Source organism: Euprymna scolopes, chromosome 6 (assembly GCF_053919585.1).
Source record: "Euprymna scolopes isolate OS-2025 chromosome 6, ASM5391958v1, whole genome shotgun sequence".
Classification (NCBI taxonomy): domain Eukaryota; kingdom Metazoa; phylum Mollusca; class Cephalopoda; order Sepiida; family Sepiolidae; genus Euprymna; species Euprymna scolopes.
Window position 1 is genome coordinate 149,640,456 of NC_136487.1, and position 24,957 is coordinate 149,665,412.

At 34.0% G+C, this 24,957-nt stretch overlaps 1 protein-coding gene across 1 annotated transcript in view; it reads right to left on the minus strand.

The window, feature by feature from the left end:
* Positions 1 to 7,177, minus strand: part of LOC145278036 (uncharacterized) — a 158,194-nt gene extending 151,017 nt beyond the window's left edge. The window contains exon 1 of the mRNA XM_080130254.1: positions 7,008 to 7,177. The gene's annotated coding sequence lies outside the window, so the exon portion shown is untranslated. The remainder of the gene's footprint in view (positions 1 to 7,007) is intronic.
* Between the last annotated feature and the right edge of the window lie 17,780 nt (positions 7,178 to 24,957).

Sequence of the window (24,957 nt, forward strand, 5' to 3'; positions counted from 1 at the left end):
TGAAGTAAACACTGGAAATTTACGCATAAAATTATATTTTCGTATATTAATTTATGTGGTTAAATGAATCACAACCACATAAATTAATATACGAAAATATAATTTTATGCGTAAATTTCCAGTGTTTACTTCAAAAGTGCTCAATACATAGGTAGAGCTAGGTAGTAAGTTATAAAAATATATATATGGCAATTAAGCTACACAAAATATTCCGCGTTTCATTCTCGTGAGAATTCGTATATATACACCAGCAGGCCGCCCGGCGTTACCCGATCGTCACATACGCATATATATTATATTTTGATTAATGCAGAATTCTTATTTATCATGAACAGAAATATCGTAGGTATTAAACTTAATATTAAATTCCTTTAAAAAAGAAAGAAAAAAAAACATCGGAGAGAAACTGACACATGTTCGTGCGAGTATTATGGGGTTTTTTTTTCTAAACAATTTACTTCTTGTAATTAAACCCAAAGACAGTGTACCAATTTTTCAATTTTGATCCCTTAGAAGCTTTCTTTTTTGGGTGAAAACCGATAAAGCATTCCCCACAGGTCTGAATACCCTATATGCCAAATTTCCAGTCTATTGGTAAAAAATCGTTGAGTATATAGGTTGAGAAGTGTCCCAGCACACACATTTTTATTGTTATAGATATATAGATATGTACTGTTATATAAAATGAACTTTGTATGTGTATGTGTGTGTGTGTGTGTGTGTGTGTGTGTGTGTGTGTGTGTGTGTGTGTGTGTGTGTGTGTAAGAGAGAGAGAGAGAGAGAGAGAGAGCTGAGCCGATTTTTCTGAAATTTCACAGAAATGTACCTGATCAGTCTGGGTATGTTCATACGTAGGTTTTGTATCGGAACGCGTCTGATAAGTATCGATAATCGATAATCGATAATCGATAATCGAAATAATCCGGTGAAAGAAGGAAGTCCGACTTTGAGCAAAGTCAACAATTCGTACAGCCTAGCATCACAAGTGCATTTGATAAGTATCATAACCGCACAAGCAGAAAGACCCAACCTATAAAATCAACTGTAAATTCTTTCATAAGACAGGGGCGCGTTTGAAATAAATGTTTCTTATTTTTACACCACAGTTGAACCATGATAATTGATTTTTGTACGTTCAGCTTAAATTGAAGTGATTATGTAAAAATAATTTCATAAAAGCCACAGTTGGTTCTTTGGTAAGACAGGGACGCGGCGCATTCGAAATGAACGTTTATGTTTAGAGCACAATTGAAACATGATACTTAACTTTTACATTTGAAACTTTAAGTGAAATCATTGTTAACAAAGTATTGTGGATTAGGCAATTAATCGATTAATAAAATTGTGTGACGGCGGAATATTTGTTGATACTCATTCAATTCCGGAAAATTTCACGTCTCCCTGCTAGTGTATATATATATATATATATATATATATATATATATATATATATATATATATATATATATATATATATATATATATATATATATATTGCACCTACAACCATCGTGTCAGCAGTTTTACACATATGGGAAGGTGCTAGCCTTACCGCACTTATGAGTTGTGATGAAACGAAACACTACTGTATGTGGATTACGATATATATATATATATATATATATATATATATATATGTGTGTGTGTGTGTGTGTGTGTGTGTGTGTGTGCGCGTGTGTGCGTATGTTTGATTGCCTTGAGATAGATACTTAGCAAATAGAACAAAAGGTAGCTTGGTGGCATTGAGGTAGAAGCTTAGCAAAATGTATCTTCGTGGCTGCGTTCGAATCTCATGGCCGGTAGAAATTGTTACCCCTACATTGATGATATATATATATATATATATATATATATATATATATATGTATATATATATATATAGTCTTGGAAGTTTTTAACCATTAAAATTATGCAAAACAAAAAAAAAACATTACTTTTTATCATTCGTTAGAAGACCATTTAGTCAGTAAGTCATTCAATCACCTGCAATCACTGCATCAACTTACTCTCTCGAATTCACTATAGTACCAGTAATAATTTATTTTTTAAGTGATCATCAGTTGTTTACCATAAAACACTGTTTCGGGGATTATATATATATATATATATATATATACTCGTATAGATTCGTTTTTCTTTTGTGTGTATTGATATTCATATTAAACCCCCTCTTTTCTATTTATTTAAAAAGAAAATACAATTTTCTTATATATATATGGGTTGTGGAAATGCATCCACTAGCAAAAGATCTAGCTAATTTGCATATTCTTTTAAACATTCATTTTAATTAATTCCCTATTAGTTTTTTCGGTTTTCTTATGGTATGATCATCTAAAGTTAACTATTACGTGTAATTATATTCATGCAGATATTCTACATGATTTATACTTGCATAATATTTACGTAAAATCTTTACAGTAAACAAAAAGTTGTTTCCATATATATTAATGTATGCGTATATATTTTTTATTCAATCTATTAGTCTATCTATCTATATATCTATAAAAGTGAACGTGTCTGTGTGTCTGTGGGTCTGTGTGTGTTTGTACCATTCCCTACGCAATAACTCCGTCAATTTTTAGTTTACAGACTCGAAATTTGATATACGGGGTACTGAGATTTGGGAAAATCTATGTAATCGGTTTTCGACCAGAAATTTGACTTTTAAGGGGTTAAAATTCAACGATTTGACCTTTAAGAACTCTACCAAACTCTTCCGACAATTTTGGGTTTAAACAATTGAAATTTTAGATATAGGTTCCTTGCACATGGATCTAACTTAATAACTTGATTTGAGTCCAAAACAAAAAATGTTAAGAGGCCATAATAGGGATCAAAGTTAAAAATAATTGACCGCTTTTTTTTTTTGCTCAGCATACACCTTCAAACACCGGGGAAATGTCGGGCTGAAATACTAGCATATCTATAAAAGTGAACGTGTCTGTGTATCTGTCTTTCTGTGTGCCTCTGTGTCTGTCTGTGTGGGTACATTTCCCTACGAAATAACTCTGTCAATTTTAAGTCTACAGGCTCGAAATTTGATCTACAGGGCACTGAGATTTTGGAAAATCGATATGATCGGTTTTCGGCCAGAAATGTCTGAACATTTGAAATTTTACATATGGATTACGTGGACATGATCTAACTTAATAACTTGATTTGAGCCGAAAACAATAAATGTTAAGGGGTCATAATAGGGGTCAAAGTTTTTAAAAATTTGACCGCTTTTTTTTTTTTTGCTCAACATACACCTTCAAACACTCGGGCAACGCCGGGCACCCATGCTAGTATATATATATATATATATATATATATATATATATATATATATATATATATGTGTGTGTGTGTGTGTGTGTGTGTGTGTGTGTGTGTGTGTGTGTGTGTGTGTGTGCGCGCGCTTCACAAAGAATTAAAAGTAGGGAAAGCGAGTGGGCCGTTCTTTCCGTGTTTTCGATGGCATTCTGAGGAAATGATCATTTTTTGACTAAGAGATTCTATTAAGTTCTGACACAACATGAAAATGTTACAACGTTCCTCCGCGAAGGCTACTTACAATGTTTATATATACATCAATAATTATTTCAGTACATATAGTTTCATGCTTACACAAGCATCAGTGGAGGATATGACGATCAACACTGTTCGAAGGATTCGGACCTCGCCACGAAGCCACTTTTGACTTAATTAGCAAGGAACGTATCCCAGAGCCACCGTTCACAGCCACGGAATTAAAGGAAATATTAATGCTAATAAAAATTTTCATATATGTAGCAATTAATGTTTGAATTAATAAAGAACTGTATAATCTATTAAAAATACTGTTATAATTTATAAAAATAATGTGTTATAATCTATTAAAAATACTGTGTTATAATACGATTCTTTCTGTTATTAAGCATCAACTTATAAACACTGGAATTCCGTATAGGAAGCCACAAAAATGCAAGTACTTGCCCCGAGCATAAACATCTCTTTCACTACACAGAGAAAGACCGAGTATACAGTTGAAAATATGTCCTTGTAAAAAAGTTGTTTTTTTTTTTTGCATTTTTGTTTTCATAACATTTTGTATTCCTGCACGTCACCAACAGAAAACGAAATAAAGAAAAGTTATAACATTTTATATTTTTCGTATTCATTTTTTATACATTTTCACACACACATACACACACACACACACACACACACATACACACAGACGCACATACACACATATATATATATACATATATATGACAAGCACACACACATACACATATATACATATATATGACACACACACATACACACAAGCATATATGTAGGTTCAATCCTCGGCTCAGGAAAAGTGCTTGTCATATGCATGTATGTGTGTGTATGTGTGTGTATGTGTGTGTGTGTGTGTGTAAACTGTAGGTAGAACTATGGTTGTAGGTTCAATCCTCGGCTAAGGCAAAGTGCTTGTCTAGCTGCACTGATGAGTTGTGCTACAACGAAGCAGTACTGTAATATTTAACAAAAGATGAGGACGAAAACTTATATATAACTTTATTATATCAGAAGAACAATAACGAAAAGTTAAGAGGAAATTTAAGAAAAAAAAAACTCTTTAAGCCATGCCATTTCGAAGCTAAATGCTTTTTATTAGAAAAGGAGAAGAGACAGAATTATGCAAAATGCAAATCTAGAACAAACTGGCTTAATGACATTTAGATATGAATTTTTAAAAAATTTCTTCCTTTAATATGGTTAATGTAATTAAATGTAGGTACAACATATAGAAGTTAATCTACCCGTACCACCCTTCCAATTTACCCATCTTATTTTGATGATATAATGAAGCTAAGTTTTATTCCTCATCATTTAATATTATTGTTTGCTCATTTTAATAGTGTTAAGATTTTCTTATCTTGATAAGTGTTGCTTTGTTAAAGATTTTCATAACAGAATTATATGTATATATATATATATATATATATATATATATATACTAGCAAAAGTACTCGTCATTGACTGGATTCAAAAACAGCCTACAGAAAATGGACTCTGATTTATGAAAGTATGATAGGTTACGAAAAAAAAAGAGTTGTTAAGAGATAGCTTTGAATTTGGGAGTATCAAAACCAAAGCAAAATATGATGAAAATAAAAATAAAATAGATAAACCCCATAATTTATTATACCATACCTGTTCACACTGAAACACGTATCACACTATTCTGTGGATCTATATTAAAAGACCTTGTTAAACTTTGTGACATATTTCCATTCTATAGAGGTCAGGCGTGAACGAACATCCCATAATTTTATTATATCATATTTCTTCCAACTGAAACATAATTATAAAAGTATACTTACGCAGATAGATATGAAAAGTCTTTATTAAAGTTTGTGCCTATTTCCATTCTATGGAGGCTAGGCGCAAACGCAGACCCCACAATTTTATTATACCACCCCTATTTAAGTTAAAACATACTCATCAAAGTATTATTATGTACATCTACATCAAAAAACACTTGTAAACGTTTTTTTTTAAATTTTTAAATTTTTTATTTCCATACTTTGTGGACCAGGCGTGTACGCAGACCCCACGATTTTAATGAATCATCATTATGCCAGATCAAACATAGCCATTCCTGTGTCTCGATACATCTTCTATCATTATATGTGATCAGTTTTCTATAATAGTCAACCATATAGGAACCTATTCGTGACCAGACACACACACAGACGTTCAGCTTTATATTATATATATATATATATATATATATATATATATATGTGTGTGTGTGTGTGTGTGTGTGTGTGTGTATGTGTGTGTGTATAAAGAAAGAGAGAAGGGGAGAAATAGAGAGTGACAAAGATAGATAGATAGATAGATACAAAATAAGTGGGCCTCTCGTGGAGGAATTGAAGGAGTACGCTTCCGTAAAAACAAATCGAGCCCTATTACTTGTCAATATCGTAAAATGCAAACAAATGGATAAACCAAATAATTTTAAAACGGTATAATTGCCATCCAATCAGGATAGTAGCAGATTCGTTCGCTGGTAGTGACATCCGCGTTCTGAATCTCTGTGTTCATATACTTACTATTTCTAGCCCATTGATGAGTCTTGAAACGACGAAACAGCTGTTTATGGATAACTTTATACACACACAACCAACCAACGTTATCTTCTACAGATAAAATAACCTTTCCAATAGAGCTCTATAACAATAATTAATTAATTAAAACAACGATATTTGCACACACACACACACACACACACACACACACATACATATATATGTATAAACACACACAGACACACATATATGTCAATTAAGCTACGCAGAATCTCCGCTTTTTATATCCACCTGAACGATTCACTAGAGAATGCAAGCAGAAGATTCTGTGTAGCTGAATTGCTATATATTTTCATAAATTACTAGATAGCTTTACTCACGTATTGAACACTATTGAAGTAAATGCTAAAAAGTGATTCAATATTATATCTCCTTAAAACTTTTACGTTTATACATGTAAAAATCACACACACACACACACACACATATATACATATATATATATATATATATATATATATATATATATATATATATTTATGCTAACTTTGGATCAGTTCAGTCGACGTCCATGAATAAGTTTAGTACTAAGTTTGGATTACAACAGCTATCTTCTGCCCGATAAATCGCTCCCTCCATCTGTCGCCAGGTTATAGACGCAGATAACTCGTACACGACTAAACACGTGTCTGTAGATAATTAAGCCTGTGTGTATATTGATAGTGAGGTTTTATCCTTTTTATATACTGACACAGATACCGACACAGACTGCTACAATCTCGCCCTTACTTATAACTCAACAAATTCATTACGTATCTCTATATATGAAACAACAAAATGCAGCTATCTTTTTTATCAATACAAAAAGAAAAAAAAAATGCAGCGACTGTGTTTTTGTTTGTTTGTTTGTTTGTTCCTCGTTTTTTTTTGTTTGTTTTTTGTGTTTTTTTTACTTACTTGATAAATACAAAAAAAAAAGGTTATTTGGAAAATCCGATCATCTTGGCCACTGGATGTGATGTCAGCATAAACACGGAATAGTGTCCGAAGAAGATTGAAGCGCTACCTGTAGTCGCCGGGGTATACTGTCCATCCACTTTTACCTGTTCTCTCTCTCTCTCTCTCTCTCTCTCTCTCTCTCTCTCTCTCTCTCTCTCTAGCAACACCCTCCCAACCATGGTCGTACAATTACCTCCCCCTTCGACTTCTCCTTCTGGATTCGATTATTGCCTTTTTTTTTAATCTCCTCTGGTTTTCGTTACTTTCGCTCGCCTCAGCAACGCATATAAAAAAAGGCGACTATCTAAATTTTCTTTGTTTTATCAAGGTTTCTCTCTCACTGTATTTCAACTTTTGTTTTCTTTTTTTCATAATATTACATTCAGGGAATAACCACATAGATGTCTTTTTATCATCATTTTTTTTTTATCCATTAAACATGAGCCTGGTTACGTAACAACCATGTTTATATTTTATCAGTAACTACCTGTACCGACCTACCTAACGTTGCCCTGGAGTCGATTACTCTCATTTTTGTTTTCAATGCATATGTAAAAAGTTCAAACGGCATAATCCTGTTAGTACACCGGTTTTCGTTAGATCACATAAGTTAAGCAACGCTGAACCTGGTCAGTATCAGATGAGAGTTCGTTTGGAAATATCAGGTACTATACGTATTAGAACGACGAAAAAAGTGCCCCCTTTTGGGGAACTGGTTTCCCTCCACATAAAAAATCGACCGTGTGTCTAACTGTGCCCTCGTAGGGAGGCAAACAAACAAAAAAAATGAAAACTGCGAAAATTTAACATCATCAAAAATGGAATACATGTTGACAAACAGAGTTCATCCTTTATATAAAATTACTATTTACTTGCCTCCCCACGAGGGCAGAGTAGTAGATACAAGGTCGTTTTTTTTATATGCGGAAGATACAGTTCCTCTCACAGTGCAACTCTGGATTTAGATTAAAAAAATTTAAATTACCTCAGTATAAAAGGATCTCTATCTGGGATTTTTCCCCCTTGGCACCAAAATTAACAGCATCTATGCCACTTCTGAAATTGCCTTCTCCCTGTTGATTGTGATACGTTGCTGATCCTATGAAGTTCTAGACGGTTCACCCTCCCAGAACTTACCTTCTCCATTAGAAATCCCCTGAGACATCTCCATTGCAAAATGCCGATGGGACTGGTCAATCATTTTTGCAGCCGAGAGTGTTTCTCCTCTGAAGCGCTTGCTATCCAATCCCACCTTTTCAGCCTAGTGTCACATTTTACTGTCATGTGAGGGAAATAAATCCTCCTACACTGACAGAGAACAGAAAAAATGAAGAACAGATACTACACTTTGCTTTTAGTTAAAAGGAGTGTCTATCATTCTGAATATATATTATAGACGTTTTTCTTACTGAAGATGAGATTTACCTCGAAAATTCAAAGATCATTACATCTAGACCCCATTCTGGTTCGACACTACAAATTACAGGATTGTTTGACTATTAAATAATTAATTGAACCCAATAGTTATCAAACTAAAACTAATTTTGTTAAAATAATTTTGTTTTAATCTATATAAAATCGTCAGATGTAAGTAGCTGGTTATTTATCTTCCTCGCACGGCGGAAAGTGTGACGCTAGAGTCGGAAAGTATGATTGAAGAGCCAGTGCCTCAATTAATACCTGGACATAAATAAATAATACGTTCGAGGGTGAACCTCCTAGAACTGCACAGGACCAGTAATACACGGCAATTAATAGGGAAAAAAGTCATTTCAGAATAGACTATATTGGCTTCTTTCTATGTATGAGTAATTAAGAATTGTAAAGACAGTTTAAAATGGATTTCGATAGACAGTTTTAATATTCCTAAATTTTTTTCAAATATATAGGCGTCAATAAGTATTTTGATTTTTGTTCAGCAATTAACAAAAGATTAAAATAGCTGAATTGTTTATGAAGAAGTTAAAATAAATTGATGGTTTTGTTTTCCTAATTAATTCTTTTTGCAAATAGGATTTTAAAAGTTTGGTTTTATATATATATATATATATATATATATATATATATATATATATATATATATATATATATATATATTAATGTGTGTGTCATTTTGTGTGTCACACTTACATCTATTTTCTTCCGAGTGACTGTCGTTTAATTGTTATGGCCTTCCATTTCTTGTAATAAATAATTTTATCAGGAATTCTTCATAAGTTTTGGTTTCGGTTATAGTTGCAGTCACAGACACAAACACACACATTCACACACACACACACATACACACACATACACACACACATGCACACACCCACCCACACACACACACACACATATATATATATATATATATATATAATGAACTCTTCCGTCAATTTCGACGTATATTCCTCGCCACAACAATTAAGCTGCTCGGAAATCCACACATATGATTTGTTTATAGTGGTGAAGGCTTTGTGTAGAACCATCCACACTTTTTTTGGGTATTACTGCTAACCTCCGTCGGTGCAGACGACTGCCACAGGACAGATTACACAGTAAACCGCAGTTTACCTTCTCCTGGATGCATATCTTAACAAAAACTTGGAGTGCATATCTTAAGGAAGACTTGGGGTGCAGATACCAACTTAGAATTTCCTACGACGCGGTGCATAAAGCGCCTAGACTTCCCAAATGGTCACCAATCTGGTACTGGCCAGGCCCAACGTTGCTTAACTTCTGTGATCTGGCGAGAACTGATGTGTCAACGTGATTGTGGTGTATACCTATGTATATATCGATTGTGCCGTGTATATATATATATATATATATATATATATATATATATATATATATATATATATATATATATATATATATATATATATAATTTTCAGAATGTGAGAGATTATTTCCACAATCAAACAACGTCGCAGCTCACAATAACCATGACAGCCAACAAACCGGTATGTTAGCTGTCATTGCTCTTGTGAGCTGCGGTGTTGTTTGACTTTGTATATATATATATATATATATATATATATATATATATATATATATATATATATATATATGTGTGTGTGTGTGTGTGTGTGTGTGTGTGTGTTTATAAGTTTGGGTTTTGGTTTCGGTTTTGATTCACCTTAATGTACCCAAGGATATATATTTTTTTTATTTTTGAAATCACATCTTTATATAAAATATAAGAATCGATATAAAATTGACTATAATAATCCAGACAAAATCTGCATAAATGAAACTATCATATTGAAGCGTATTTCATGACCGGGCTACTCCGGTCGTCCCTGCTAGTTTTATTTTATAGCATTCGAATTTTCATAGATATTACAGTAATGCTCTTATGCCCCCCCCTCAATGTACATACTCCTGACAAACCCGTCTAGCAGCAAAATTGCACGTCTTCACCGTAGAGGTCCCTAGATGCCGAAAAGCCTTCTATTCTATTACCTTCTTTCCTCGGACTAGTAAACTTTGGAATTCTATGCCTGCTTCCTGCTTCCCTGACATGCAAAAGTTTAAATGTAATGTGAACAAGGAATCTCGCTTATCTCCTTACACTGTCCCCTGTAGATATGATCCCAAATATTACGTCTAAACAACATACGTTCTCATTTCATCATTCATTATTGGATAGAGATGCTTAGTAATCCGCCCACACCGAGAATTGAATCTTCAACCTTCAGAAGAATATAAAGATACACCCGAAAAAGGTCGGAGGTTATATTGACCGAAACGTTGTGAAAATAACATTCAAGATGAGAACAGTAGTTCAAAGAATCCAAATAATACGAATAACTAATCCACATCTAAAAAAAATTAGAAACGTGATGCAATAAGTAATGTCACAAAACTTTTTCCCACTTTATTTGATGCATTTGTTGAACTTAACTTTCATGGAAACAAAAAATATTGCAGGGATCAAAAGAGTAAATAAATTCACCTCCCTTGGCAACACTGTTGGTTCCAGAGATCAGACTGACATGACCATAAAACAATGTATAATCACATAAAACGTCTTCAGGCAGCTTTCAACAATTTCAACAAGAGGTGGCTAGTTACTTTTAATGCATCTAAAACCAAGCTTTTATCTTTACATCATCAACACTCTAATCCCCATCTGGCAACAATTGAAATGAATAGCTCTCGTCTTGTGGAAGCCTCATGATTTGACAAGCTTCTGGGTTTGACCTTTACTCCTGATCTTAAATGGAACACATATATTAAATCCTTTGCCAAGGCCGCTGCAAAAGTAGTGGGATCCTTCTATCGATCCAGTAGATATCTCACTACTGATGCAATTCTCTATCTATATAAGAACCAGGTACGTCCAAGGATGGAATACTGTTGCCACATCTGGACAGGAGCTGCTAGAAAGGACTTATTCTGCCTTGGTAGAGTTCAAAATAGACTTTGTAGCCTCGTAGGGAATGTCCTTTTCTCTTCCCTGCAACCTCTTTCTCACAGAAGAGATGTTGCGAGTTTGTCTCAGCTTTATCGTTATTTTCATGGCAAGTGCTCGAGTTGTTATGTAATGGATGGCTGGGACCATCCGATACATTACTGAAAAGAAAACCTTCTTTAAAAAAAAAGATAATAAAAGATTTGAAAGGTGCGCATCGAATAATCGATTGTCCACCAGTCGAAACGAAAAAATAATTACGTCGTAAACAGAGAAATCGGACGACGATTTTTTTGTTTACAAAACAAGGAAACGTGACATTTCTTGTAAGAATGGAATGTATATGAAGTTAGCATGAGAGATGGATTCACGTGTATAAATAAAGTCAATAGTCGGTCAGCTGAAGAGAAATGGGTCACGATGTCTCTAGGTCAGATGCGGCAAAAGATTGTCAAAACGTGACCAGGAGACGCGTGCTCCATTATCGATAGCAGAGTGATCGACAGGTGGCGTGGCGTGGAAAAAAACAAGCAAAAAACACATGCTAATATAAGAGGTGATTTTTGGAGTCCAACAGGGTAGAAGCAGAAGAAGACGAGGTAGAGAAGGAAGGAGGTAGAGAAGAGAGAGACGCCGATAGGAGACGTGCGTAGTCGAGGGCATAACGTTTTCACCCCTCTCTCCATCACTGAAACGACAGTAAGCCACACCGTTAAATTTTGAACTATTAAAAATCTCGATGTACAAGAACGAGAAAAATAATTTCAAAACAAAATATATTTTTATATAAAAAGCCAGCGTGTCTTACGTCTTGATTTGATATGCTGAGTTACGTCTGATCTTTGTGTGCATGTTAATTCTCTTTCAGTCGGAATCATTATTATGGCAAGCGAATGACAGCTGAAGAACACGGAGAGAGAAAAATGCACAGTCAAGGGGGATATAACTCTGCCGTCTTGGCCGTTACCATAACAACCAGAAAACTAAACAAAATAGACGATCAATAAGAGACGGCTACTTGGTTTTGTTGCAGCGGGGAACTTACTAACTACGACCGTTCCCAACCTAGGGGTCCTGGCGCTATATAACAGAGTGAGCTCCAATCTATGGTCCCCCCTCGCCAAACTTTCACAAGAAACACTTGTCTAGCAGAAAACACTATCAATAATTTTCCCCACTCTTTATCTGTGCCTAAACCTAAACATAGATTCCATGAACAAAGCTTATTTCCTAAAACTGCACGCCTATGGAATTGTCTTCCGTTTCCCTGCTTTCCAGCTGACTACAATATGGTTGTCTTCAAATCTAATGTAAACAAGTTTTTGATGAGCCGTTCCAGATAAGTTAACAAATTTACCGAATTTCCATTACTAATAATTACTATATTGTCCAATTTCTACTGTACACTCTGTAACCCTTATCCTCGAGTGGCCTCTTGCCCTTGATAAGTGGTGATGCCTATGTAAAAAAAAAATTTACAAAATGCAGGCATCTTATCGTAAGCAAGAGAGGCAATACAAAACATACGTCTGATTTGTACTTTGTTTGAAGAAAGTAACAGTAAATAAAATAAATAATTTGGTGTTAAATCGTCAAGATTACGTTGACGCGAGTCGAGACACACGTTCAGTGGTCGCACAATTTTGTATAAAGCAAGTTATATAAAAATCATGGGTAATCATTACTTTTACCTACATGAATTACAGTGGAACCTCTAAATACGAAAGACTCTGTTTACGAATTCTCCAGCTTACTAATATTTTTTTTATCCCTGTATACGAAAAGTTTTCAGGATACGAAAAAAAAAAAACAAGTGACAGAAAGACTATTTTTCAGGTACCTAATTCTTCAAAAATATTTTTAAATCGGGATTTTATTCGATTTATTTATTTTTATCTTTTTTATTTTTTTTAGTAATTTTCTTGAAATAATTGTGTTGATTTTTATCCGGAAAATATTTTTGGAGGCGAATTAATTTTTTCTACTACCCATAAATTAAAATTATTTCAAAAATTGAAACGTAAGCGTGGCAATTTTTACCACATTCAAAGAATATAGATCGAAGAAAGATTTTCTGTTTTAATTTTTTATTTTTGTTGTGGAGGAATCACCCTCCAAATGGACTGTTCTATCCATTATATAAACCATAGACCTTTTGACCCCAGGTGTGGATTAAACACCAGAGCGACCCTCGCCTACTCGGTGACGTTTACTACTCTTTTCAGCTGTAACCTTTTTGCGTTGTTGTTCCTGTAATACATTGTTTAAACTCTATTCCGTTGTTCTGTTTTCTTTGTGGCTTATTGCAAGCCATAACAATTTTATACCTAGAAAACATTTTTCTTGGACTTGAATTTATTTATCCGACTTACCATTCCACATAAATTAAAATTATTTTTAAAAACTGAAAAATTAATGTACGGATAAAAATGTCTACCACACTCGAAAAATATAAATTGAAAAGAAGATCTTTGTTTTAATTTTTATTGTACATCCTCTGAAATTTATGTAAGGGCTGAACGAGGGTTGTTATTATTTTACTTAGAAATAGTAAATTAGCTTTAAGAAACTAAATTATCCATTTCACTTTGAATCTTTTTCTTCCGTGCGTCTGATTTGATTAAAGTCGTGACCTTACGAGTAATGATTAAAAATGACGATTAAAAATATTATGTCATATCTCTTAGTCATTTTTTATTAAATATAATTTTATAGTTGGATGTCAAATAAAAGTAAAAAAAATAAATTCTAAGTGAAGGTATTAACGATCAGGTCAGATACTATTTGCCTCTTATTTCATTCTGGTTTTATCCTTATTATAAAATGTAACGAGCGTTTTATAGGTCTTAGGCTAGATTATAAGATTTACATGTAAAACGCCTTTACAGAAAGCGAAATTTCAAGATACGAAAGTCAAGCCGGTACTAGTTCATTTCGTATCTTGAGGTTAACGTAAGGAAAGAACACAATTTACTCATTTTTTTAAATTACATTTACATCCCAAACAAGACACGTTGCCACTTTGATGTAGGGGGCTACTATCAGGGACATAAGCAACAGGGGTACTATGTAGGGAGTTGGGTAGCAAGATGTCTGTTCACGTTACATTTGCACTTCTGCATGTCAGTACAGTTGAGGAAGCAGAGACCCGGAAGGGAATTCCAAAGTCTAACGGTTCTGGGGAAGAAACTACTGGAGTAGAAGGCTCTCTTACATCCAGGGATGTCCACTGTGAAGAGGTGGGATTTAGCTGCTTGTGAGGTTTGTCGGGGGTATTTTCGCCGAGGGAGTAGAAGTGCTTGCAGCTCGTCAGAGTATTCACTGTTAAAGTACTTGTAGAAAAGGCAGAGGGATGCAACATTTCGTCGATGGGGCAGAGGCTGAAGTTTAGATGTGTGACCTATTTGTGTTAAAAACAATATTTAATAGTTTTTTATGCTACTTTAAACTTGCACTTATTTGGAAAACAAAACGAAAGAAAAACCTTTATGGTGTGCATACTCGTCACGGCATGAAGATGTCCTACTCCAAGAAAAAAAATTACAATTGATCTAGTATTTCATTGAAAACTATTAATATACACACTTTTTTCTTAAAACTCACATTCACCATAAACAACGCAAATTACCACGGAAACGTAAGGTGCTTCTGTGAATTAGGGACCATGTTCACTGGAAAACTCTAAGTAGGGAGTTGAGCAACGAGATTTTTTTTGTTCCCATGACATTTTAATTTTTGCATGTGAGTATAGTCGACGAGACAAGATATAAGGCGTGGATTTCAAAGTCAAGCAGCCTGATGAAGAAAGCTCTCTGACATAAGGAGCTTTTAACAACAAAGGCTTTGAATTTTGCTTTTGTCGGGTTAGTCGGAGGTATTTACGTCCAGGAGGGGCACCAGTGCTATGAGTTCATCAGAGAGCATTCCATTTAAGTACTTTTAAATCAAGCACAAGGATGCAGCATTGCGGCGATGGGACAGAGATTTGAGCTTGGGTAGAGTTAAGTTATATAAGAGGACAGCTCAAGAAGAACTTATTTAGATTAAATTTAAAACCGACCATGTTATAGTCAGCTGGGAAGCAGCCCCACTGTACTGTGTTTCGCAGACGGACGGTTCTAGCAAAGGAACTCTGCTCATGAAATTTCTGTTTAGGCTGACACTGATACTATCTCTTTTACTATTTTATTATCAATTGATTTTAGTTTACCAAGGCTTGAAGGCCACTCGAGATTAGAGGTTAATGAGTATCAGGAGGTTGGTGAGACATAGGCGCTGACAGAGAGTGAGGGAAATTGTTGACGGTTGCTGTAACCAGACGAGTATTCATTGTGAAAGATTTAGAGGGAGGAATATAGATTGAAGCTCAGTCGAGCACCTACAATACAGCAGAGATAGACTTGCAACGTCTATTTTGTTAGAAAGAGGAAGTATGGAGGCGAAAAGGTCTTGCCCACTAGATTTCGAAGATAGTCTTTGTACCTTGTCAAGGCATGTAAGGAGACTCTTAGGAGCTCCTCTCCAGATGTGACAACAGTACTCCATCTTATGACATATTGACTCTAGTACAAGTAGAAGATTATGTCCGGAGTGAGATACTTTCTGGAGCGGTAGAGTGATCCAACCATTTTTCCACCGATTGTGACAACGGATGTAGGTCTTCCATTTCTGGTCAAGAATGAAGTTTGTCGGGTGCTTCTTCAGATGAGTACTGTTCATTTCAATTGGAGCCAAATGGGGATCAGTGCGGACCCTATTAAATTAGAGATCCTTTAGGGGATTTAAAAAAAAATAAGTGTTGTTGTTTCTCCCTCTGCCTTTTACGAAATCGTTTCATTTGCAGGTATCAACTTTCAAATATTTTTAAGAATATTTCCTATGATTAATCGGGCTTTTGTTGATGACACATATCTCGTATGACTAGCTGCTTGTTAGCGATCGAACCATATTTGACTCCAAATCACGAGTAAACAGATCGATATATGATGTTATTGTCACTAATTACTTGTTAGAAAATCCCACATCAGTTATGATCAGTGATGTCTTACTAAAAACAACAAATCTCCTTCCATGGGAACCGAGTGACAGCAAGTATGCCAAGATTCCCCGTATTCTCCACTTCTACTGATCATTATGCCAATCACTTTGCGTTCCTGCAACAATAAGTGACAACAATTCGTTTCACAAAATAATTTTTATTAAATATCGTCTAATTCTTTTAAATTTGAAATGTTCGATTTTTGTTGCAGTAGCATTTTTAACGACTAATCTTCACATTTTTCTCTTTTACTTCAGAAATCAATTGATTTTAGCCTATCAAGGCCCGAAGGCAACTTGAGAATAAAGGTTAATGAGTATCAGGAGGTTGTGAGACAATACAGTAATGAGAGGTTGTAGTAGACATTGGGTACAAATTGATTATTTAAGAGGACGATTCAGCAAGAACTTGTTTATATTTGACTTGAACCCGACCATGTTGTAGACAGTCCTGCGGTAAAGAGTTCTACAGGCAGGCAGTTCTAGGAAAGAAACTCTGTTCATGGAATTGATGTTTAGCTTTAGACACATGCAGAGTGTGGGAGAAATTGTTGACAGTGGTTGTAGTTAAATGAGTGTTTAGTGCAAATGTTTTTGAAGAAAAAAGCACAGATTGAAGCTCAATCGAGCACTTGCTATAAAAATAACGATAGAGCAAAATAGACTTGCAACGTCTCTTCTGTAAGAAATAGGCTATAAAGAAGAGAAAAGACATCGCTTACTAGACTTCGAAGTCGGTTTTGAACATTGTCAAGGCATGAAAGGATCTTTGGGCAGTTTCTGTCAGATGTCGCAACAGTACTCTATATAGTAGAGGATTACGTCAGGATTGAGATACCTTCTAGAGCGGTAGAATGATCCAACCATTTTTCCAGCAACGTTGGCAACAGATTTGATATAAGTGTTCAATTTCAGGTAAGGAGTGAAGGTCAGTCTTGGATCATTTAAAATGTATTTCATTTCAGAGATTGTTTTCGTTTAATACGTCCTCTTAATGCTGTTAAAAAATAAATGAACGCACGAGATGAAATTGTCGATCAGAATTTTCTTCGCAAAAAAAATAAAGTTCCAATTTCCTTTTTATGTCAAAATTGATTTCTGGCATAAAACCAAGTGTAATCAAACAGTTTTAAATCGTTTATTAGACATAAGTACCTTATCTGATGATTGACAACACCGCATCAACATAAATACCAAATCATTTATTAATGAAGAGTTGGCATGTGTTTGTCTAAAGTCAAGACGATACTCCTTCTCCTATTAATTGTACTATTGTATTATGTATAAATTCCCAAGTCAGTTTACTTTGCTAGTTCAACCCAATGAACTATATTTTAACGCTCTATTCAAGGAGGTAATGTTCGCCTTGTCACTTTCCAACATCCTTTGTGTTCCTCGGAGAAAAATCTGCGTTTTAAGAGAGTGCTAAATTGTGTCGTTAAGATGTACTATTTTTTAATTTCTTGCTCATCCTTTAGGAATGCGAAAACATCTCATTGGATTTCTCACTTATAAAACAGGTATTTCCTTAACGTTAAATGACAAGTTTCCCTATATTCCCCGTTTTGTACGCTTCTTTCCATCGTTGAAACTCGCTTCGTGTTTTCGATGTACAAATTTTTTTTTTATTTTAACAAAGTTATCATTAATAACAACAGCATCTAATAAGAAACAAATACCAAATAGAAATGTTAATTATCTTGTTAGGAAGCAAATAATGATCTTTACAAAAATCTAACAAAAAGAATCCCCAAATAATATCTTAAAAATAAAGTATAACACAATGAAAAAATGAAAGATCAAACAAAATCAATCACACATTATTAATAGCCAAATCCCACGTTTTCTAAAAGCACACCCAGACATAAAAAAACATTGCAAAAAAGAAAAGAAAAAATGACTCGGAAAAACAAAAAGTTTCACATGAAATGACTTTATTATTATAGAAAGGTTATTAATAACCAACAAATAAACAAAAAATATGCCGTTTAAAAAAAATCTAATTCTCAATGGAAATGGCCGAGGGAGGTCTCTAGAGTTTTATTTCAATATACTGGTTAAAGGGAAAATTATTCCCAACTCGCATTTAGGTAAAAATGTACTTTCGTAAATATTTGAATTCATTCAAAGCATATATATATATATATATATATATATATATATATATATATATATATATATATATATATATATATGTATATGTATATATATATGTGTGTGTATATATATATATGTTTGTGTGTGTGTGTGTATATATATATATATATATATATATATATATATAACTTACTACCTAGTTCTACCTATGTATTGAATACTGTTGAAGCAAATACTTAAAGTTTACGCATAAATCTATGCATTCGTATATTAATTTATGTGGTTTAATGAATTCTTTTCAGATTAAATATGTTTTTAACTCTTTTTCAAAGTGTTTTTTAACGTGTTTTATTAACTATTTGCTCTTATATATGTATATATATATATACATATATATATACATAGATATATATATGTACATATATATACATATATATACATATATATATATACATAGATATATATATGTACATATATATACATATATATATATATATATATATATATATATATATATATATATATATATATATATATATATATATGTATATATATGTACATATATAAAGTGATTCCAACGAGAGAAAAAATGTATATTTAAATAAGTGGAGTCACCAACGATTGTTATGTTTTTTTTTTGTACTTTTTTATTAATTCACATTTTTTTTTTAATTTTTAGACTATTGCCACATTTTTGGGAAATAGTTTTAACGTGTTTCCGGCGTTCTCACGTTTTTAAAGCGTCCTCCTCAGAAAGTTTGTAAATATTTAAAATGTAAAATATTTTAAATTTAGAATAGCGCTTTCGTTTACCATTTTAATGATAGATGTTCCCAAGCGGTAGCAAGATTTAAAAATGTTTCTAAGCAGTGTATTTTTCCCCTTCTCTTGTTTATTGGGGCCAACACATGGTCTGTGAATGCTGTTGTTCATTGCTTTTCACTTTTTCTCCCTTTTTCGTTTTCTTTCTTGATTTTTCTTCTTACTTGTGTAGAAGTATGGGGTGCATTAGTGTTTGGTCATATAAGTGTGTCTGTGTGCGGGTGTTCATGCCTGAGTATATATATATATATATATATATATATATTATATATATATATATATATATATATATATATATATATTGTTATTGTTGTTATTTTTCAAGCGATACATACGGTTAATATTGGCTCCGCCTCGGAGCTAATTTTTTATTTACTTAGAAAGTCGCCCTTTTTAATTTGGACGTATATAACATTTTTATTTATTTATTATTTTTAAAACAGTATAATTTCGTTTATAAATTATAAATAATAATATTATGATATATATATATATATATATATATATATATATATATATATATATATATGTTGTGGTTGCAAGGTTGAACAATAATTAGTAAGGAAATACAATGAAGACGCAAACAACAAGATAACGCAATAATAAGTGTATTAAAGAAAAGGTATATTTACAATATGTACAAATGACGGTGTCGAGTCAGAGAGTCTTGGTGGGAGGACATGTACGCTCTTCGGCGTCACTTCCGGTGGCATTTGAGTAAGACACACCAAGGCCACCCTAGGCTTGCCATTTATAGTGTTATGTTATTCGCATATGCAAATAAGTGGTTGCCACCACAACACCCCCCTCCCAAGATTTGAAGTCACACAGATTTCAATATCTTTTTCTTTTTGGGTTTACCATTAATGGTTCAGTCACTTTTCTTTTCCTACCTGATCTTCGGGGTTCAGGTGCATTTTGAGCGGTTCCAAATTAAAAGATTCGTATATGATATCTATGGTGTCCTCCTCTTCGACTGTTGTCGTATCATCATCATCTTGGATATAACATTTTTTCATCTGATTTAGGTGCCTTTTATGTATATTCTGTGGACCTTTAATCATGTATGTACAATCACCAATGCGTTTATCCACTACTCCACATTTCCAGTAAGATGTGTTATTTCTGTATTACCACTCTCTCGCTGTACAGTAACATATCGTCACATATGGAGAAAACTTCCTGCACCTTTGTGTCTGTTATAATTTTCTCTTTTATAATTTTCTCTTTTATGTCCTTTATATATTCATCTTTCTCGGGTTCCCTTTTAATGTCCGACAAAGTTACGGGTAGTTCCTTAATGATGTTTGCTACCATATCTTTTACTTCAACATTTGTCCGAATTGCTGCAATGACTGATTCTTCCAGATTGTGTTTCTGTGGTATCAGTCTTGACAGTCCATCCGCATGGCAAATCTTTTTTGATGCTAGATGTTGTAGCTGGAAATCGTAATTAAGTAGTATTGTACCCCAGCGCAGCAATCTATTTGCGGTGTATACCAGCAATCCTTTTTTTTTTTTTGATCCATAGATCGTGACTAACGGTTTATGGTCGGTTTCAAGTATGAATTGTCTACCATATAAATATCGGTGAAATTTAGTCACGGCAAAGATTATGCTCAACGCTTCTTTTTCGATTTGTGAATATGCCCTTTCGGCTGGTATCAGCGTTCTCGAAGCGTGCGCTATTGGTTTTCTAGACCCATCCGGCATAATATGTTGAATGCATGCTCCTAAGCCGTAGGAGCTAGCGTCACTAGCGACGACTATTTTTAAGTTTGTGTCAAAGTGCGTTAAGAATAATTCGGATGTTAGTGCGCTCTTTATTTTGTCAAAAGCGGTTTGACATTCTTGCGTCCAGTTCCACAAATAATTCTTTTAGTAATTTTACAGCTTCCATGAACTCTAATTCCACAGTTTTTTAGGTAATATGTAATCTACGAATTTGCTGTGTTCTGATGTACCCAATTTTCTAAGTAAGAGGCTCACTTTCTGACTATTTGGCCAATTTTTACAGTCCAGTTGAAAAGCATCCTCGTATCTTGTGTAGTATGCTTCAAAATTCTTCTCTTCCTCAGGCACATAATGAAATGTGTCCATGCTATTAAAAATATTTGTATGGGAGAAATTAACACTATCGACATTTTCTCGATTACTCTTTAGTAGTTCCAGTGTTTTAGCAAAACGTTCATCTTGTCTTTTTTCATATTCCAATTGTAGTTTCTTATGCCTTTCTTCCTGTTCCAATTGCAGTTTTTTTCTGCTTTTATTGTGCCATTTTCTGCTTTTCTTCTTGTTCCTGCTGCCATTTCAATAATCTGTCCTCTCTCTTTTCCTCGCGGTCAGCCTGTGCCTGTATTTGTGTTTGCAAAACTCGTTTTGTGTAGCTTGTCTGCGTTCATCCCGCTCAGCCTGTGCTTGTAAAAATTGCATGAACATTTTTGATAAGTCTTCGATGTTTTTTTTTTTTTTTTTTTAGTGTGTAGTTAAAAAAAATATTGTACCATGTACAATATACACCGGTTTGGGTTACAACAAAAAAGCAAATTGCTGTAAGCTCCTGTTTTCAATTATAATATCGCTGCTTGCAATAATATATTCTTTTTGCGAGTCACGCTGCAAAAAAAAAAAAATAAAACAGGTTTATCTGGAATCACGAAATGGAATTGACTTTCCGTCTTTAGGCACTTACTAATAAGTAACTCTTTCCACAAAATAAAAGTTTGGGTTTTTTTGTTTTTTTTTTAATCGAGTCACAATTGAATAAATGTATGCAGTACATTTAGTTCTTTGAGTTTTTTTCTCTAGTATTTTAGTAATTAACATACCTCTTAAATTGAGATTACCTTTTTTTTCCATGACGTTTTACTGTATTATCCGTTATTCAGTGACAACTTCAAGAAAAACAAATCCTTTCCTTGAATTTTAGTTTTAGCTGTGGTATTTCCTTTTAGTACCGACGTCAACCAAAACATTAATTAAAAAGTCCTTTAGTTGTTGTTTTGTTTACGGAGAACAGTAATTTGCAAGTTGGTCCTTTAGTAAGATTTGTCGTGTAGCGACAAAACAAAAATTCACTTTTACATTCGTTTGCAAGTCGGATTCCCAGAAAACGGCGTAAATTGTCGCTTTTGCCACGTTAGAGTTTTTTTTTTTCACTTGAATTGAAACTTCTCTTTAGCGTAAAATCCGTTTGCTCGTCAACACTTTGCATTCCTTAAAAAAAAAATGGTCAACCTTTACGTTGTACTTTTTTTTTTAACAGTTCTTCGTCAAACTGTTATATTTGACGCTTCATATCTCGTCGCCAACTGTTGTGGTTGCAAGGTTGAACAATAATTAGTAAGGAAATACAATGAAGACGCAAACAACAAGATAACGCAATAATAAGTGTATTAAAGAAAAGGTATATTTACAATATGTACAAATGACGGTGTCGAGTCAGAGAGTCTTGGTGGGAGGACATGTACGCTCTTCGGCGTCACTTCCGGTGGCATTTGAGTAAGACACACCAAGGCCAACCTAGGCTTGCCATTTATTTATAGTGTTATGTTATTCGCATATGCAAATAAGTGGTTGCCACCACAACAATATATATATCATAATATTATATATTATTTATAATTTATAAACGAAATTGTGACAATATTGTGTCAACATTTCGTTAGTGGGGATGTGTTATTTTCCACTGGACACTGATTAATTAAATAGCTGCCATGTGTTTAAATCTCTGGGACAGCTACATGATACACAGCTGATGATTACCGTATTATTATATCACAATTTAAGTTAACGTTTCTTGCGTTGTTTAATTTTCACTGTTATGCCGTTGAATGAACTTTTTTTGTAATTGTGAATTTTTTAGTGGTAAGTGAGTTTATGCGCGTACTTTGTTTGCGAAATGTTGAATATAGTAACCCAACGAATATAAACTACATTTAATTGAAATGTTTTAAATATTCTTTGTTTTATTTTGCTTATATCTACTTTTATATAAAAGTGAATTTTTCTGTGTGTCTGTGAGTTCGTTTCCTATCGACTCGAAAACGGCTGGGTCTATTTTTTATGAAATTTCACACGAAGGTACTATGTATCTGATAGTGTTTTTAGATAGGTTTGTGTCGGAATCTCCTCAATAAGTATCAATAAGCGATGATCAAAATAATCCGATGAAAGAAGGAACTGGCGATGTTCACCAAAGTTAACATCTTACACAGTCTAACATCACAGGTGCATTTGTGAAGTTTTATTATCACATAAACCGATAGACCCAACATATAAAATCAACAGTAGGTTCTTTTATATGGCAGGGACGCGTTCGAAATGAATATTTCTTTGGGTTTTTTTTTTTTTTTTTGCACAATTTCACAATGATACATTCTTAGAAAATAACCTCCAGGCCGTAGTGGAATGGGGACGTAAATGGAAGGTAACATTTAATGCTAGTAAGATTAAGCTGCTCTCCTTTAATAACTAGGTAGGAATATCGGTGGTTGGAATGGCTTCTTAGCCATTTCAACTCACGATATCCCTACCTGAGAATTCTTCCTTCAAACTCCTCGACTTAAAATTCACGGGAAATATGAACTGGAACAAATACATTGGGGACATTGCGAAGGTTCCTGCGAGGAAGGTGGGCTCCTTCTATCGTGCTAGAAAACTGCTCACACTTGAAAGTCTCCTGTACCTCCACAAGGCCACCATTCGCCCATGCATGGAGTATTGTTGCTACATCTGGGTTGTTGGATCTACCACTAGCCTCTCCCTCTTGAATAGGGTCCAGGAAAGGAATTGCAATCTAATAGGTCCCACTTTGTCAACTAGGCTCCAACCCCTGTCACATCACCGCAATGTTGCATCCCTGTGCCTGTTTCACAAGTTTTTTTTTTTAATGGAATGTGCTATGATGAGCTTATTGCACTTGTGTCCCTCGACGTACATATCCCCGACAAACCCGCTTAGCAACAAAATCACACCCCTTCACTATTGAGGTCCCTAAATGTAAGAAAGTATTCTACTCTGATAGCTTATTTCTTAGCACGGCTAGACTTGGGAATTCTCTTCCTGTTACTGCTTCCCAAACTATACTGATATGCAGAAGTTTAAATGCAACGTAAACCAGCATCTCAATCTTTCTTAGGCATGGTCCCAAATAGTAGTCCCTTACGTCCAAGTGGCAAGCTACCTTATTTAGGTAAAGGTAAGTAAAAAAAAAACTTTTTAAAACTTAAATTCAAGCTGTTATCACAGCACAACCAATAATGCCAGAGATATAAAATAAACAGTAGGTTCTTTAATATGACAAGGGTGCTTCGAAATGAATATTTCTGTTTAAAGAACAGGCCTCATCATGAAATTGTAGTATTTTTTGTGATATAACATCTTCCTGGCACTTGTTGCATGCCTAAGAAATGTACACACAATTTTTATGATAAATAAAGAACACGATTAAATCATATTTAACTTCTGCACGTTAAACTTTAATTCAAGCAATTATATATAAAAGATAATTTTATAGAATCAACAGCAGATTCTCTACAGTGCAATGTAGAC